Source organism: Argopecten irradians, chromosome 1 (assembly GCF_041381155.1).
Source record: "Argopecten irradians isolate NY chromosome 1, Ai_NY, whole genome shotgun sequence".
NCBI classification, from domain to species: domain Eukaryota; kingdom Metazoa; phylum Mollusca; class Bivalvia; order Pectinida; family Pectinidae; genus Argopecten; species Argopecten irradians.
In genome coordinates, this window is record NC_091134.1 from 57,423,799 (window position 1) to 57,444,063 (window position 20,265).

At 38.0% G+C, this 20,265-nt stretch overlaps 1 pseudogene; it reads left to right on the top strand.

The window, feature by feature from the left end:
- Positions 1-2,177: 2,177 nt before the first annotated feature.
- LOC138335212 (achaete-scute homolog 1a-like) lies at positions 2,178-3,633 on the top strand (annotated as a pseudogene).
- The last annotated feature ends 16,632 nt before the right edge of the window (positions 3,634-20,265 follow it).

The window sequence follows — 20,265 nt, forward strand, 5'->3', positions numbered from 1 at the left end:
ATTATAAAAAAAACACCTAATAAAGTAATAACAAAAATCAAAATAAAAAAGAAGTCTCTGCTTATTATCAAGCTTTTAAATATACAATATTATATGGCGTGTCATTATTTATGATTTGAAATTATTTTTTTCTTATTTCTAACATTAATGAGAGCGAGAATATCATACTATTATATTTTAGATTAAATATAAGTAAAAGTATTTAACCTATATTTGTTTATCTACAAAGTAATCGTAGAGACTGTTATTTTCGCGGGGATGATATTGTTGCGGGGATGTGGGGATGATATTGTCGCGAGGATAATATTGTCGCGGGGATGCGGGGATGATATTTTCGCGGGGATGCGGGGATGATATTTATACGGATAATGTTATGGTCGCGAAAATTTGATCCGCGAAATGATGAATGAAGGATGAATCAATTGTATGCTTATACCAAGGAAGCGAAATATTAAATTGGTGAAAATAACCGTTTTTGTGGTGTTTTGCGGTATCTAATAATGTTTTGTAGGATGGATTTAATATTTAACCTTTTGAATATGCTCACGAAGATGTTTGATAGATTATATTGTCCATTTCGAAATTTATGAAATCTTTTAATTATCAGAAACTATTAATTAACATGAACATATCTTTGACAGAATAAATGCTAAATCGCCTTTAAAACGTCACGTTGAAGATAAACCTTTTAATTTAAAGTAAGCCGAACAACATAATTTCTATAATATATAGATAAATATTATTTATATATAGATAAATATTATATATTAAATAAATAATATATATATATTAACATACATGTGGTAAATACAAGATAAATACATATAAAGTTAAGTCATTTAAAGTAAAACTGGTCCAGCAAGTAGATAGGAGGATGTTCATGCCACTAAAACGTTTCAAATTCAAATTCAAATTCAAATTATTTTATCAATTTTAGGCTTTACAGCCCATCAATACAAATACAACAAATGTATACAAGGCACGCACTGCACTAAAGCGCACACATTGTATGTTACGTTTGCCGTTTCTAACGATTATTACAATGTATATTGTATATCTATATTATACCTATTACTGTTACTAAATGATATTTTCGACATTTTTTGTAACATAACATGTTTATTGATACTAGGCAAAAGTCAATAGGAGTGGACAAAAATCTTACCTTGAAAGAACTATAATGTTTTCAAGACTAAACAATTAAAACTGCACAAAATATATACGTTGTATTTTAACCTATGTAGCTGATCGCCATTCAAAACGTCTAAATATTAATAATTAGCAAACTTCTAAAAGGTAGAATTTAAGAATATTTCTACATTACTACACAAGTAGTCGCATTAAATACGTCATATGCCGTTATGTTATATGAAGTCTCGGCCTCTTGTATAACTTATTACCGTTAAACATGTTCAGTTACATATGTACAGCATGGTTCTTCAGGTAGTGACATTCAGTGCGTCCAGTCAGTGATTTTCATGGCCATAATCTATTTTCGCGATTATTCAGGAAGATGGTAAGGTGATTTGATCTGTAAATAAAGTAAATTGTATATCAAAATATATAATATTTTAGAACTGTTTTAATAAGTGAGAATTAAATTCGTCCGTTTCAAAAATGTGAAAATTAACAACATATTTTATTGAAAGCAAAATTTTGTGGCGCAGTCAATTTGAAGTGAAAATTTGATTTTGAACAAATTACCTTCATTTTGATTATATATATATGCAATTAAATCTATATTACAGTTATACGTCATAAGGAAGTAATTTTTTTGCGATTTATGCAGTCCAAGCACCACAGCACTTATCACGTAGCTGTATGACATAAGATAAACTACCATGTAAGTAGTTTTTAGCGTCTTTTGTTATAATCTTGAGCTCATGTTGATCACTTTATATATGTGTTTACACACATTCAGAAGGAGGTGGGCAGACTACGTAATGTCTGTTTTCAAGGTGCTAATTAAAAGAGCGATGTCATCCCTATAAAACAACTCGATTGTCAGATGATTTCAAAATTTGTTTGCAGTGTGTGTCTATATTTTAAGTCTGAACGTTTAAATGAATATAAAACGTGTAATGCATTTTATACATATGTGAATCGTAAGGGTATACTGTACGTGAGTTTATCATGAGTTTAAATTATAACATCATTGTATAAATATAGCGATAAAAGACAATTTAAATAATTTCTGTGGTATCTAGAATTACCCCGTTTGTGGTATCCAAACTGCAGTCTGTTAGCTGCATCATTAATATTGCAAGAGCTAATCTCCGGTAGGGCCCTCTTGTCACCGATCGCGTGCCAACATTCCAGAGGTATGTGCTAATCGCTAACGCAGTGTACTTTCGATCTACATAAGATGACAACAAACTGCCAGTGCCGTTTCTCGTCCTCCTTAGGTCAGACTCAGAAGCAAGCAGGTGGTGAATTTTACCCTGCTTCAGGAACAGACACCCGTTGCTCTGAAATCTCGCGCCAAACCGTCATGACAGTAAAGGAAAGAAGTAGCAAGAAACAAAGTGGCGGAAAATCAGCTATCGACATGTCCCCCATAGCCAAAAACCGCCGCAGGTTGTCGAACGTCGAAACGCACGTGAGAGAAGGCGCGTGCAGGCTGTCAACACTGCATTTTTACGTCTCAGAAAGCACGTTCCGTCACATACGAAACAGAAGAGACTTTCAAAAGTGAAAACTCTGAGAGTGGCGATTGATTATATAAAACAATTGCAAGATATGATTGTGGACCACGATCATTCAGTTGGTGGTTTTCACCGAAAGGTTTTGCCAAGTACAGATAATATTGGACAGGAAAATGTTATTCCAAAAATACGAAACATTAACGAAAATTTAGCAATGGTACCGAGAAAGCCTCATTTTCCATGGGATATGCCAAAGAATTGTTCTCAATCACAGGTGAGATTTGTTTTGTATTTCTGTTCCTCTACATTAAGTTCGTCAAACACTCATAACTTTACTTGGACATCGATTATAACGTTATTAGTTTTAACGTACATGTATTCTTTGATATTTTATCCTAACTTGTTATATCGATAGCATATGACCTTGATTCTATCAATCTCTTTACTCTTAGTTCCTGTCTTCATGAACTTATTCTGTCCATTTGTATTCTGTAATTATAAATAGGCTTACATTTATTTGCAGAGTCATGATTCACGTATATAATGTCACTAGCAAAACTACTCCTTTATTTTAAATGGTGTCTTTTGTATTTAGAATTGCTAAGTGATAATTGTATTAGATACTGTATGGGAAATAACAATGTCTTATACATAAAATGTGTAAAAGACGATATTGAATATCCATTGAGAGTTTGAATTAATCAATTACTACAATGAAAATCACTTAAATGATAAGATCTTACTATAAATCTACTATTCATGTTATTACAGTGGAAAGATATGTTGTTCATCAATCATTTAAGGTTTCAAACTGTTGAACAGGATTTATGGTTGAATTCCAGCATTTCAAAACACAACGGAGTAAATTGTTTTTAGAAATGTTGTAGCTTCATAATGTACAATGTATTGTCTAGTATGCAATATAACATTAAATATTTGATTTGATCTATTAATATATTTTTTCTCGTTTTCCAGAACTAATGAATAAAGAGATAAGTAAAAGTTACTTACTTAAACACTGTCAAATCACGTAGGTTTCATTAAAATGTGTAGTTTACATCAATGAGAATAACTGATCTTGTTAATTCTAAAGTTTTCTTTATCTAAAAAAAGTTCACTAAAATATTTGGAATTCACACCATGTTCTTTGTTATACATAACCCAATGGTTTATAGGCAGTGTTTTACACATAAATAAAGTTCAATATACGGTTTTTTGTCTCATAACTTGATGTGTAGTATGATCAATTTATTAGTGGATTAACCAAAAACTGTTATTTAAATTGTATAAATTCTTTAGCTGTCACTAACACATTTGTTCTTGTATTTTTTATTTCAATAAAAATACAATAGGCTTGAATATTGATAAACTGATATGTGGTCTGAAAAAAAGGAAACTATATCAACAATTATGTATAAAGGGGTTCCTGAAGCAGGGAGAAATTGGTGTAGGAAAGTTCTTGTCTATTAATCTATGTCAAATCTACTTACTAGGATGGACTGATTAAAGGTTGTCTTTTTTACTGTTGATATAATTTTTTGTACTTTATGATTAATTTATTTTGTATGGTAGACATGTCCTTTATGCCTAATAATCCGTTCTGATATAACTATTTGTGAGTAACAATCATCTTACACTTATTATTACAATTTCGGTACCTCCAAGAAAGAAAGTTTAATATTTTGAAAGATATGCATTTTTCATATCCTGTTTTCATTGTTTCATTTTCTAACATTATTTTCTAAACGTTGTGTATTTAAATGATATCATCCTATCCAATTGACGATTTATAATCATAAGTGAAAGTGAATGAATTTGTACAATGATGAAATTAAAACCATTTGATAATTTTCACTTCATGTATACACTTCTGAACTTTGGATGATTTGGAAGACGTTTTAGTTTGAAGGAATCGTCGCTTAGCAATAAAACAGTAATTCTTGTAACAATAGAATATAGAAGGTAAATCGTCAAATCTTCTGGTTCGTCAATTTCACAATAGCTGTTCAATAATTCAATAATTTCGAATATTTGTGACATCTATGTTTTATGACACATTATAGTGTACATAGTTTAATCGTTTCATTGTACCATTGTATGTACATATATATATATATATGATAAATTTAAAGAAAAATCCTTACGGACGAAATGACTGAAGAGCTTTCGCCCTTGAAGGGGGCGAGCTCCTTGAATGGGGAGCGAAAGCGACTCACTAGTCAGTCGTTATTGTTTTTATTTCTTATATATATATATATTTTTTAATTTAATGGAAAAGTATTAGCACTACAGGTTCTTAGAAATAAAACCACCTCATCATATCGAAATTCCAACGAAACCAAGAAAGACTGTTTAGATAGTTTCGGTATATGATAAGCTTTAATATAACATCTCTGTGTTTTCTGTTGTGTAAACGTGTCTAAGTTGAATAAGATATTAATGTTCTTGTCAGAAGTATGGTACTTTGGCTACTGATTTCGTTTCAATGAAATGAGAATTTCCAATGAAAGGTTACTCTATTCAATACAAGATATTGTAAATTATCATCGGTTTGTTCATGAATGCCCCATTATCTTTTTATCGAAGTCGTGAATATGTGTACAAGCAATTTTTACTAAATGCTGAAATTGAACATTGTTTTGTTCTAAATATGGAAATAAGATTTTTATACCCGAACTCGTCAGAAGTTATTCACTACCATAAACATCCGTATTCAAGTTTCGTTCATATTTGAGCATTACCAATTGTTTACCCATCATTGTTGGATGTAAACTGCACAGGTATAAGGTGGATATAAGATGAACTTACACAACGCATACAATGATGCTATTGATCACCATACAAATATGCTATCCAATACGTTGATTAAAAGTACCATTTATGTATTGTGAGACTAACAGATTGATGAAAAGTAGTTGTTTAAGGATGTAACCATTGCATTAATGAGCGGTAATCCCATGAGTTTAAGTTGCAGAGAAAAAAGTCATTTATATGGAAATTGACCACGTTTGACCCCGCGCCCTCAGGCCCCCGGGGGGTTCGAGCCCTATCATTGTTGCACAATTTTCGAATTCCCACACTATAAGGAAACTACCATTGTATTATGGGTGCTATACCCGTGCATAGTTTCAGAGAAGAAGTCGATTGATTATGGAAAATAGCCAAAGTTGGCCACTTTCGACCCCGCCCCTCAGGCCCCCTGGGGGTCAGCCCCATCATTTTCCACAATTTTTGAATCCACCACCCTATAAAGATGCTACCATTTGCATGAGTGGTGGCAATACCAAATTGCTTAGTTATCAGAGAATAAGTCGTTTATATGGAAATAGCCAAATAGGCCCCTTATGACCCCCGCCCTCAGACCCCTGGGGGTCCGCCCCATCAATTTTTGAACAATTTTTGAATCCCAAATCAAGTAAAGGATGGCAAAAACCGGATAGCAGTTATGGGTTGCTGAGTCTGGCGCCGGACCACTACAAAAGTACCATGCTTGGGTTTGCAGAGAGAAGAAGTCGATTATATGGAAATTAGCCAAAATGGCCCCTATGACATTGACCCCTCCCCTCATGCCCGCCGGGAGGTCAGCCACAACATTTGTACACATTTTTGAATCCCTACCTCTAAAACGATACTACCATTGCAATATGAAGTGCAATTTTCATGCTTAGTTTTCAGAGAAGAAGTCGTTATAGAGGAGAAATATAGCCAAATTGGACCCCTTTTGACCCCGCCACCCTCATGCCCCCGGGGGTTCCAGCCCCATCAATTGTAACAATTTTGAAACCCCACCCTATAGAGGATCTACCATTGCCTTATGTGTTTCTATCCCATGCTTGGTTTCAAGAAGAAGTCGTTTATATGGAAATAGCCAAATGGACCCCCCCCATAAAATTTTTTTTTTTATGGACCCCGCCCCCTAGCCCCACGTGTGGGTCAGCCCCATCATTTGTACAATTTTGAATCCCCACCCAATAAGGATGGCTAACCATTGGCATTATGGGAGCAATCCCCAAGCTTTGGTTTACAGAGAAGAAGTCGTTTAAAATGTAAATATCCAAATAGACCCCCTTTTTTCCCCGCCCCTGCAGGCGCCCTGGGGTGTCAGCCCCAACAATTGTACAATTTATCAGTTAGTAGCCCATAAGGAGGCTACCAGCACCAAATTTTAGTTGAAAGTCCGACCAGCGTTATGGAGAAGAAGTCTATTGTTTGATCGACGAGACGGACGGACGACGGACTCCACGGTAAGGCATCGAGCTCGACCATAGACCCCTTCGAACCAGTTGAGCTAAAAAAATAAAATCCAAATCCCGGTTAAAAACCTCAAATAGTTGACAAATTCCAAGACCATTATTTAAATATTTAAATTGAAATAATTAATCATCCTACCACAATTAACAACAATAAGTCGGACTTTATCATGCTCATTCCAAGTCGTGATCGATTTTTGCTGACTTGTCCATTATATTTTAGAGACATTAAATATATTTAAGAGAAAGAAAGCTTGACTCCTTGCGTTGAAAGAATCCTCACTCCCATATGAAAAAAAAGAAAAAGATTTTTCCCCTTTAAATGTCATCAGTTTAAGTCTCCATTACGTTATCGGCAGCATAAAAACGAACGATTTCTAGAATCTGAACATAAAAAGATATGGCAGCCTTATTAACTAATTCCACTTAGTATTGTTCATGCCATCACAACACATAACTACAAATAAATAATATAAATAAATAACATTTACAGTCCTAAAAAACACCCTCAGCGACCTGTATGTGATAAAAAAGTACTCAATTGGTTGTAACGTTAACCAAATGATATACATGTATGTTGGGAATTAAATACATAATTCTGAGATAATTTCGATCATATAATGATGTAGATTGCCTATAAAAGTTGCATTTGTTTTGAATATATATACTTGATCTTTTGCATGGTTTGTGTCGCTTTTGGTTCGCTACACATTACTGCACTGAAAATGAAAACATTCATTCAAACAATTCAATTCACTGCGACACAATAAGTTTCACCTTTCAATACATTACACTATGTGTAAGCCGGTCGATCAAAGTCTAATCAACATAATTTATGAATATTAAAGATCATGTCTATCGAAAAATATCCGATTATCTGTAATTGGAGACACTTCTCGGAAAAACCGCCAATAATGTTTTAGTACCAAACATTCCTTGAATGGAATTTGTTTCATAGCTAGTACCGTATTATGAAGGCCGAAAATGTGTATTGAAAATTAATTATAAATACTCATATCAATTTAGCAACTTATACATGAGAGTGGACAATTGTAATGTTAAAAATCGACGTTTTCTTTTTATAAATAACGGTTGTATTATTTTTACCACCTGAATGGTAATTTAGAACATATTGGGTGACAGAACACATAAATCCATCTATATGCTTATCAGATTTCAATGAGAGCCAAAATGTATTCAGCTTTGTAAAAGTGACCGTAATAATTCTGGAACTCAGAAAGAGATTTATCCTTTTATATAATTTTTATATTGACGTTCTGAACTGATAAGATAAAAACAAAACCAAAAAGCGATTATTATGGCATACAATATTGGCTTTTATTACACTAATAAAAAACAAGATAAGTTTAGTGGTATCCATGATTTAATATATAGTATGTATCCTGTTTCGGATAATATAGTAAAATGTTTACGGTATTCAATGTTTTACAAACATAGTAAAATAAAAGTAAAATAAAATAAAATAGATCATCTATAGCTCTATTCCAATGACAGTTGAATCTCGTTGGTGGCGCTTATCTTTAAATATTACAGTGGGAGACCAACTTAATGGTGGATATCGGTATACATTGACGAGACCTGATTACATAATATTGAATTAAAATCCATGATTCTACCATGTTTTTTCACCTTGCGTATACTGGAAATTCCCGTCTGAAATCTTTTGGGAAGAGAATTTTTCCATTTTTCGGAGAACATTACAACCATGACCAGGTTTAACAGAATAATTCTTTAAAAAAAACTATTATTAAAGTCATTCATTGAACTAAATAGAAAAGAACACACAGAATTGCTCCCCAGCCTTAACGTTTTCAGGCATACAGGGAGTAGGGACGACTGTTCCGCCAGGAGTTGTCAGTATAAAGTGACCGGGTGGGGTGTGTAGCTTGGTGTCTTCGGCGGCATGCTTCAGTGATATAGCACTAGAAAACAGGGCGAACAGTTACACAAGACAAGAAGACTACAACTCGAATATACCGCTGTCTCCCGAGTACATTCTACCCAACACAACAACCACCAAGCACAGCTTCAGCCTGCATACATGGACAGGCCGCCCTTTACATGAGACCATAGCTGTTTGAGAGGCACGTTAACAAATCAAACAAACAAACAAAAAGAATCATTTGAAGACAAAAACTGTACCTTGCTGCCCCTATTGCATAATTCGGTACATAAAGGGCGACTAAAACTTAAGATAATAGCTCTTATGTCTCTTCTTCCTAACTGGACTTTATCTTTCCTAATGCTCCGTCCCCTATGCACGACCTCACTTTTGGCCTTGATTTGAGCGTTCGCTCCCTTTGTGAGGAAGGCACAGGGTTCTGTCCCCTGGCCAGGACAACAACAAAGTCTATAAAATTGGTAGTGTTTCAGCTGTCTGCTTAGTGTTCAGCATACAGGGAGGTGGGACGAAATGGTTATCGGCCCGTTGTTTCAGTAAGATGTGAGCCCCGCCCCCCCCCCAAAGGGGGGGAGGGTGGGGGAGGGGGGGGGGGGGGGGGGGGCTCGGGTGGGGTGGTGTTGTTGCTTGGTGTCTTTGCGGCATGCTGTCAGTGTATAGCACTATAAAAAGGGCAACAGATCCACTATAACAAAGAAGACAGCAACAAGAACATAGACCGGCAGTCCTCCCCAGTACAGCTCACCTCACACAACAACGAACATACCGCAGTCTGTCCTCTCCCAGTACACACACCCTCGCACAACATACACGCAGCACACCGCATACATGGGAGGCCGAGTCATTACATGACCATGAAGCTGTTATAAGGACGTTAAATAAATCCAAACAGAAATCATTTAAGCACGTGTTTAAATTAGTTAACCCCAAGTAAAATAAATGTTATTCAATATAAGCAATTTTAAATTATGTAGTAAGATAAGGCTCCAACAAACACAGTAAAGAAAATCTGAAAAGTATTTTATTGAGTAAGTGGCGAATATGTGTTCACGGCTGATTTAATAGAATTGAGCTTCCTGCTAAAATTGTTCAGCCACAATTACTATATACAAGTTGTACATCCAATCAATTCAACATATTCAATCAATTCCAAAACCAGTATTCAAATCAATTCAACACATTCAGTTGTATACAATCAATTCAACTGTAATAATTAAAATTCAACATATTCAAACAACTTCAACATACACAATGAGTTTTTCAGTTAAATTCAACATTCACAATGGGTTTTCACTTAAAGTATATTCCTACGTAATACTACCAACTATTCACAGCATTGTCATCATTTAAATCACCCAAATTAAAGATCTTCATTTGAAGAATTCAATCCCAGTGAAGAAATTCACCTAAAGAAATTGAAATACCGATAACGGCAAATTAATATATCTAAGCCTTAAACCGAGACCATCAAATGCCCTATGTCCTGTAACTCTGTAGCAAAGTATCAAAACTATCGAGAAACATGGGCCCTGCAGGTTAGGGCGTTTAGAATTGTGCCTGCTGCCCGCTATTGCATGATCGTAAAAGAGCGACTAAATTTTAGGATCTTAACATTATCACATCGTTCCTTAATTGACTTTAATCTTTCCTCAATGCCTACCCAAGTGCAACTCTCCCTCACAAAAGGCCCTTGAGATGAGCGTTCGGCACCTGTGAGGAATGGCTCAGGTATTCTTTTAGTCGGGGTGTGTGTAGAACATCATCTCAGTCCCCGTGGCCGAGACACACCACATGTCAAAAGAAAGTGTTAGTTTCTGCTCCATGTCTATAGGCGTTCAGCATACAGGGATGGTGGGACTACTGTGTATCGCCCGTTGGTCCAGTATAATGTGAACCGGGTGGGGTTTTGTAAGCTTAGTGTGTCCTTCCAGGTGCAGGTTTGAACGCTGAGCTTGTCAGAGAACAAGCACTAAAAAAAGTTGCAACCAGTTTCCACTAAACAAGAAGAACACACCATGAATATACCGCCGTTCCAGTCCCAGTACCCCGTAACACTCACCTCGCAACAATCAACATACAGGAGGACACAGCAACCGCCACCAAACAAGGAGCTATGGATGGGTGCGCAGGTCGGGTCAGGCTAGGTTCCTTGCTGGGGGCAAGGCGGATGTCGGCCGACCGCTGTTAAGCCGCACTTAGCGCGTAAACACTAGTCACGAACATTAACTACACTCACCCCACAAAACGCAACCACCAAACAAAAATCGAGAAACAAGCACTCCATCCATTAAGATTATGTCTGGGTGGCTAAAAATGAACAAGGGGGGGGAAGGGGGGGACCACTAGATCTTCAATACCATCCATGTAACCCAATTAAGAAACAAGAAGATCACCATAGGGAACATGGAGCGCCCACCTAAAGGAATGAGTCAATTTTAGACAATGAAAGATGGAATCTTTCTCTGCTTTTCAAACTTTTTGCAAACAATCACTAATACTATAAAATTTGGGAGACTGATCTCTTCATTACTTTCCTGAGAATCAGCAGTAAACAAACATCAACTATCAAAAATCCAAGATGGCACCTTGGCGGTCCATCCATGATGATGTGAACGGGTCCCAAATCGAAATTATGCACAACTAGGGCCCCTAGGTGAACCTATAAAATTGAAAATTTGAGACCGAGTTCATTCAATACTTTCAGAGAAATAGCGATAACAAACTTAACTATCGAAATCTCAAGTATGGCAGCCTTGGCGGCCATTTATGGTTGACGCGATCGATCCAAATAACGCAATATGGAACAACAAGTGCCCAATGGGGCACCAACATATGAACTATTGAGAAAGATCCCCTTCGAGTACTTTGAGAGATAAAGCTGATACAAAATATTCTTTAAACATATCAAAAACCAAGATGGCTGCCATGGCGGCCAACCAGTTAGACACCGCGTATCGGTCCCAAGAACGCGAAACATGCACAACTAGGACCCTTAGGGAACCTATATATAGAGAATTTGAGTACAGACTCCCTTCAGTACTTTCTTAGAAAGAGCGGACAACAAAACTGTTAAACTAATCAAAACCAAATGGGCCAGCATTGCGGCCATCTTGTTGACCGAACGGTCCTCAAATAAAAAAAAAAAACGCCAAAAAAAAAACATGCACAAAATAGGACCCTAGTGGAACCTATATATGCAAATACGAGACAGATGCCCGTTCAAGTCAAAAAAAATAACAAAGAAATAGTCGAAAAAACACATTAACTACTCCAAATCCAAGATGGCCTGCCTGGCGGCCCATTCTTGTTTTGACCGATTGGATCCCAAAATTGTCAATATGCACAAACTAGGCCCAAAGGGGAACCTACATAAAGAAATTTGAGACAGATCTCATCAGTACTTTTTCTGGAGAAATAGCGATAACAATCATAGTGAAAGAATCAAAATCCAAGTAAAGCTTCGCCTGGCTGCCATCTTGTTTACCGATGGGTCCCAAAATTGCAATTATGCACAACTAGGGCCCTAGGGGAACCTAACATATGAAATACGAGACAGATACCTTCAGTACTTTCTGAGAAATAAAGCTGATTAACAAAGAATTGGTCAACGTGACTCCGGCGGACGACGGAAGGACTGACGAGGACGGATCACGTGGACAAAAAGCGATTTGAAAAGCCCACCCATCTGATTGATGGTGGGCTAAAAATTGAGTTGTGCCTGTTAGAGGATAAATTGACCCAACGAGAGACCAAGAAAGGAGTATTTCTAGAAATGTCAGGGTGTAATTGATATGAAATCCGCCAAGAGACAAACTTCTGTTTTTTGCACATGCACTATGTCAGAACCAACCTACAACCGATTCAAAACACAATGGCTATCATTCGCATGACCCCACCTCCGCCATTTAAGGCCGAGGTAAAATTAGGGACCGTGCAAACACTGTAAAGGACAACCTAGCACCTCCTTTTCACTATGTGTATACCAATAACGTGTCCACTTCCTAACAGTTAAGATTTTGAAAAACGTATTATTAAGTGTATGGCTTGTGAATTAGCAGGGGTTATTACGACATCATTTACACTATGTTTCAGATAACCGACAACCTTTTGTAACAGTAATCCTCCCCTACCCGTAAAAACGCTCGCAAAATGCCAAAGAATAAGCCAGCTTAATTAATTCTAATCTCAAACCTATCACCTACATACTCACTGGCAAGTAAATGTAGTATTTTCCTAACAAAATCCTTATGTAAATATGGCAAAACTAGGGTTAATTTTACCTTTTTTGGTCCCGTTTTCATACCTTCTAAAATCGTTGATCACGGAATGAAAACACCATTGTAACTTATTGGGCCGACCACATAAAGACCTATATCAGATGCTGCAGCTGTTATACCAACGATAGTTGAAAGGTGTGGCAATAAATTGAATAACTTGCACCTACACGATGTCGGCCATGTGTTGTGAGGAATTTGAGACACCCCTGGTCCAAAATTTTCTCAATATGATACTTAAACCTATTTCATATTGTCAACTTGTTATATTTCCAGCCAAAGATAGCAATTATAATTGAAGAAGTCCGTCTGCTTCAGCTTTTAAGATCCATCTGCGTAGAAACATTGCTGGGATGGGGCTAGCTGGCGATAACATCCCCCACTGGTTTCCGAGAAATAGAAGCAGCAGTTCCCTCTTGTCAACCCCAGAAACATGTTTGCGCTCAGAAAAATACAACATTGTTTTTCTATCAAAACCAACATAACAGAAACTCTGACTAAACACATGCAAGCGCTTGTGATTTTGAAGTCTGGTGTATTCCAGAATAGACACCTAGTACAGAGGAAATAATGTCAATTCGAAACATTATTTGCTTATTCAACAGCCCCGGACCCCAAAGAGTCAATGCTTAACACCACAGGTACTAACTCTAATAAACGTAATATCCCTCTTAAATACCTTGCCCTGACCAATCCTGTGGCCACTGGTAGAAAGCCCAGTTTTTCCTCCAAAAAAAGCTCCGCAAGGCCAAGCTCGGCCGAGCCAGTCAACTATCAGTAAAACAGCTGTAGACAATGATTTACTGACCAAGACACTTCATGGAAAAGTAATTTTTCACCTGAAAATTGTCACAAGGAACTGTAGTAACCACATTTGAATATCAGACTTCCATATCCGATGTAGATCCTTTATAGAAAAGATGCCGTTCATTTTCACTCATGCCATAGCAACATAAAATCTTCATATAAAAAATGCCCTGCCCGGTTTAACAGCTAACTACAGAAAAACAAATAAACAAACCTACAATCGATTTGTAACTGGCCCGCCAATGTTATCTTTTTACTTTTTTCGAATATCAAATAAACTGCCCTCCTCAAAAATATTTTTTCTAACATTTTTGGTTTTTTGGGATACGAAAACCACCATTTTCAATGTGTCAATTTCCCAGGCCTAAGAACACCAAGACAAGAGACATGGAACCCACCTTTATTTATCCACGGCTATTGGTTGAACACCTAACTGACAGAAAACAATCCATTAACAACTATACATGTATCCAGCTTCTGGCTCCCCGGCAATAAAAAATCATCAAAGTAGTTGATCAAGAGAACTTATCTTAGACATTTTCTCTTTGTATTGTTTGTTTGTTTGAATTAATTTTAAACGTCCTAATAACAGCTACGGTCATGTAAGGACCGGCATCCCATGTATGGGGGGGGGGGGGGGGGGGGGCGGTAATAGTAGTTTGCGTGTATGTTGTGCGAGGTGTGGCGTGTTTGGAGAGACTGCGCGGTTATATTCGTGTAGTGTCCTTCTTGTAAATAGGTGGAACGTATGTGCCCTTTTTATAGTGCTAATATCACTGAAGCATGCTGCCTGAAGACACCAAAGCAACACACCCCCATCCCACCCGGTCACATTATACTGACAAACGGGCGAACCAGTAGTCGTTCCTCACCTCCATGTATGTTGAGCACCTAAGCATGAAGCAAGAAACCTACCACATTTATAGACTTGGTGTGTCTCGGCCATGGGATCAGAACCCAGAGCCTTCACACAAGGGGCGAACGCTCAACTCAAGGCCAAAAGTTGAGGCGATGCCAAGGGAGGGCATTAGGAAAGATAAAGTCAGTTTAGGAAGACGAGCAAAAGATAAGATCCTAAATTTAGTCGCCTTTTACGATACATGCAAATAGGGGCGAGCAGGTACAATTTCTAACTCCCTACCTGTCAGAGGGGCCAACCCTTTACCTCTACCAGCGCAATTGAAGAAATGTTGAAAACTTCTCGAAAACATTGCAAGATTATATAGCACAGACCCATTGTAGGCGACTTATCTACAAAATAAACCCCACATCATAGCATAAAACCTAACTGATCGATCGTCCCCTTGATGTACTGGTAACAGTCCTGAATCGCAGATTTTTATGATCCATCTTGGGCTAACAAAGCTCCTTTTCCCTAAACTTGAAACTCATATCCCACAACTTTGGCAAACGATTTGTAATTTACTTGTCCATGAGAGCCTCATCACTAAATGAATTATACACTATTCCCTTCCGTGGAAACGAACAAGTGTGTTATCAAATAGCCAGGTTTGGTAATTTTATCAGATTTTGGTACAGAAAGACCTAAAGGTGATACACGTAAATGTGGAAATGGGGGCCTGTTGGTAGATAATGGCCAGAGAATTCGTCCCTAGACTTAACCTCTTACATAACTTAAATACTTTAGCTGCCGTCCTGAATTATTCACTTACCGAAACTAGATTTTTACAACTGTGTTGTGACTCTGGGAAGGCCCGGCCGCCCTTATAGATGTAAATCTAAACCCTTATATAAGAAAAACTCCTCATCTAATTCATGAGATATAGGTGGTTCAGATGATAATACTGATAGACATTCTGCTTTAACCTGTCCACTTTAACTGGTGTATCCACCGAGGGCCCATAAAACATTAACCTCCTCACCCCGAGGTAAATGCCCCCGGATTTCCTGTTGACCTCAGGATTTTAGTTTTCATAAAACGGGGGCGACCCCTGCAGGAATGTGAGGGCGAAAGGAAATTGTTAAGTCTTCCTAACGATTGAATTCTTAGTAACTTCATACACGGGAATTACAGGGGGCCCTGTAAAACATTTATTTGGGTATGTGGGGGGGAACCTTTTGTTCCCCTGCATAGAAAATGCGAGGATGTGATTGGCGAAAGACATTACCTTTTTCCCTAGAATGGGCTATAAAATTTTTTTGGTATAAATACGTAATCGAGGGCGCCCTAGAACTTCTCACTGTTGATGACGTAATCGAACGCATCCCAACTATTGATACGTTTGAACCGCCATTGATGATGTGTCTGTTTTCCTTCTCCAGGTATGTTTTCATGATTTCTGTGAATTTATTCATTGATCAGCTTGTCCAAGTATTATACACATGTGCATAAGGTGTTTATACATTAAGTTGAATGTATGATTAAGCATGATAGACCCTGTAAATATTGTTATGAGTGATTTGAAGCGTGCCGGTTTTGCACAGCGTTCATCCATGTGATGCCATGGATAACTGTATTGTCTAAAGAGGGTTTTTGGCACCATCGCATTAATCTTTCTTGATATTAAGTGTTTCTGAAGTATTTCTTAATTGTTTATAACTTCGATAGAATAATAATACCGGAAATTATGTCAAATTAGGAAATCCTCTCATTCGTTTTATTCTAAGATTACCCATAATGCTTTTCGAAATACGCGCCAGATTGATAGCACATGGTTTTTCCCATGATGCACCGGAAACATGGCTGCGCCCATGAAAGCTAGTTCCGGTTCTGTTTTCATTTATAATAAAGTACTAAATTGGGTATTATTTTAATACTAGTCATAAGTAAACAGGTCTAGTCCAGTTGTTAACTAATAATTGTACTGTTTTTTTAGTAAATATGAATTATTTCAGGGATAATGTGAACAAATAACTGATACAAACCAAATTGTAGAATATTTTTATTTTTGTTGTCATTGTTTCATTAACTATATAATATGGTTCTAATTACACAAATCCAGTTATAAGTATTCAAGGGTTAGCTCTGATATATAGTTAATTATCTGTGGTAATGGCCCAAGTCAGGATTGTTTCCTGAGAACTCAGGCTTTGTGTCTGTAATATTGATGCTTTGGTTTGTGAATAAACGATTGATACGTTTGAACCGCCATTGATGATGTGTCTGTTTTCCTTCTCCAGGTATGGCTTGTCAGATCATCAACCCACCCAGTTTATGAGAGAGTAACATTTGGGGGCTTCGTCCGGGATGATGATGATGACACACTGACACACTGAAGTACCCTAACAATCTTAACAAAAGGGAAATGGCCGACTCAAAGGACCTACGTGGCGAAGACCTAGAAGTCGCTTTTTGGCAGCGGTTGTTCCAGGCAACACCGGATCATCTACGCCAAGATTTCATAGAGGAAGTATCAATCACAACCACAGGCGACAAATCTTTGGAGGCTATGTCGAAACTTGAGTTAATCAATTTGATCAGTAAGTGGATAGAGACCGAGAAGAAAGGCCAGGATGCTGGAGTCACGAGCATGCTTGTTATAATACAGGGCTTGACAGAACAGGAGGAGACTAAACCCAAAGTTATTAAACATTCTAGTACTACCAGTACAAGAGCAGAGGAAGGGCCACCCCAGAGGACAGTCTATCAAAAAGAATTCAAAATTAATGGAACTGTGGAACATAATAAGGGAATAAGTTTCCTGAGCGTGGTTAGACAAATAGAAAGAGGGAAGAAGAAGGGTTTTACCGATATGGAAATAACGGATGCGGTTATTAAGGCTGTTCCAGTTGGTTCTGGTCTTCGGAACTATTTGAGGGTCGAGCCTGTCTGGACCTCCCCAGCATGAGAAAGATTCTCAGGGCCCATTACAAGGAGAAAACCCCTACTGAATTGTTTAACCAACTAAGTCAACTGGTACAACAAGGAAAAGAAGATGCTCCTGATTTCCTGCTCAGAGCATTAGAATTAAGACAGAAAGTATTATTTACATCCCAGGAAGAGTGGCAGTACTGCTATGAATGATCAACATATAGTTGACAGGTTATTTTGCCGCACTGTCTATACTGGTTTGAGGAGTGATATCATCAGAACAGAAATGAAACCCTTGTTGGATAAAAACTCAGTCAACGATGAAGAACTTATTTCAAGAAATGAGTACCCTGGCTATGCGCGAGGAGGAAATGCATAAGAAAAACAAGAGCGTCGATGTAAAGGTGATTGAAACTACCAGTACTGAGTCCAAAGGAAAAAAAGAGGCAAAAGAGGGACTTTTCATGGCCGAGATCAAAACAGCTGCGTGCAGAGATTGCTTCACTAAAGGAGACGGTTGAGAGAACTCCCTCCTCCAGTAATACTACACACATGTCACACCCTAGACACAACATAATACTGGTGGCCAATGTAAGGCTTGCAAAAATACAGATCGAACCTGCACTCACTGCTGGATCTGTGGGAGTGAGGAACACTTCAAAGCTGGTTGTAAGAAATCACGAAGTACAAGAAAGGATACATCTGGCAGCGAAGCGGGAAAAGCCAAAGGGTCAAGACCGAGGGACTAGAGTACTTGGCCCAAGCTTCCGAGAAGTCCCATTCAGCGTGTGTGTTTAGATGTCAAGGGGCGTTGAGCATTTCGACTTGTACTGGATGTAGCTGCGTTAGCTATTGCTCAAAACAATGTCAGAAGAGACATTGGCCAGAACACAAGCTGGTGTGTAATACTATACAGACTCTGCAAGGACCCCCTATAGCTAGAAGTGAGGAGCTTAAGGGAGTAGTACTTGGTCTGAAGCCGGTATATCGTAATAACATCATCCAAGCTGTTGGAAAACATGTCTGGTTACCTGCAATATTGAGGGAAAAAAGGTTGATGTCCTTTGGGATACCGGAGCACAGGTATCGCTGGTGAACAAAAAGTTGGTGGCAGGAACATTTCCTCCCTCGAACCCCATTAGACCAGTAGCAGAACTTTTGGACGCATCTAATCTATCCATACAGGCAGCAAATGGGAGCCAGATCCCTTTTGATGGATGGGTCCGAGGTGTAATTAGTATAAGGAATGATTCTAAGGAAATTGAAGTACCTCTACTGGTTACAAGTCATGCTGCAAGGGAAAATCCTATCATTTGATACAATGTGATAGAACATTAACAGTCGAGATATGAGCACAACACAGCTAGGAGAAGAATTACAAGAGCTATTCCAGGGCTTAACCCTAAAACCTGTGTTAACCTGATTGAAGCTCTCAAGGGCAACCAGACTAGTGACAGCACTATTTGTAGTGTTAGAAATCTTAGGGAAACTTGTTGTTATCCCTAAAGGCAGTAACAAGACTGTTCGGTTTGAGGGCTTTGGTGAAATCAGACTCTAACATGCGCGCTTTATTTCGACCAGAGATAGAGTTACTTCTGAAGGGTTGGCGATTCCTGAAACAGTGATTTTAGTCAGAAAAGGACATTCTCAGGTACTGAATATAAAGATTTACAACCCTACGACGAGAGACATTGTCATACCCAAAAGGGCTGTACTTGGTAGCTTGAACACTATATCATCACTTGTTACTCTACCATGTATGCCAGATCAAGAAGAGGTCAGCAACAGAAAACCAGAAGTGAATAACATAGCGATTTCACAAGAGCAGACAACCGCGTCAGTAAATGTGGGAACCCCCAGTGGAGATCCCTGATAGTTTCAGTGATAGTCAGAAGTCTCAAATTAGAGATATGCTCAGAGAAGAGTGTGGAGCGCATTTGCACAGAATGATGATGATATCGGCGAGGCAAGGGATTTAGAAATGGACATTGATTTAGAGATCACAATCCGGTACAAGCTGCTTATATGTCTATACCTAAACCGTTATACCAGGAGGTTAAGGATCATCTAACTGACCTCATGGGAAAGGGATTCATCCGCAAATCACGGTCACCATACTCCAGTCCCGTTGTATGCGTCAGGAAGAAAGATGGTTCGCTGAGGCTATGTGTTGATTATAGAAAAGTCAACCAGAAGACAATACAAAAAAGTCCTGAGCCTATACCACGTATTCAGGACACTCTTGATGGTCTGACTGGTAGTAAATGGTTCACCGTCCTTGATCAGGGAAAAGCATTTACCACCAGGGATTCATGTCTGAGAAAAGTAAACCGATCTCTGCATTCACAACACCTTGGGGCTTGTTTTGAATGGAACAGAATTCCTTTCGGTCTAACCGGAGCACCAGGCACCTTCCAGCGGTATATGAACGAAATACTGGAGGATTTTAGGGACAAGTTTTGTATTCCCTATTTAGATGACATCTTGGTTTATAGTCAGAATTTCGAAGATCATCTTACCCATGTTCGGTCAATATTGAAAAGACTACAGGCAAAGGGAATCAAGTTAAAACCCAGAAAATGCGAAATCTTTCGGA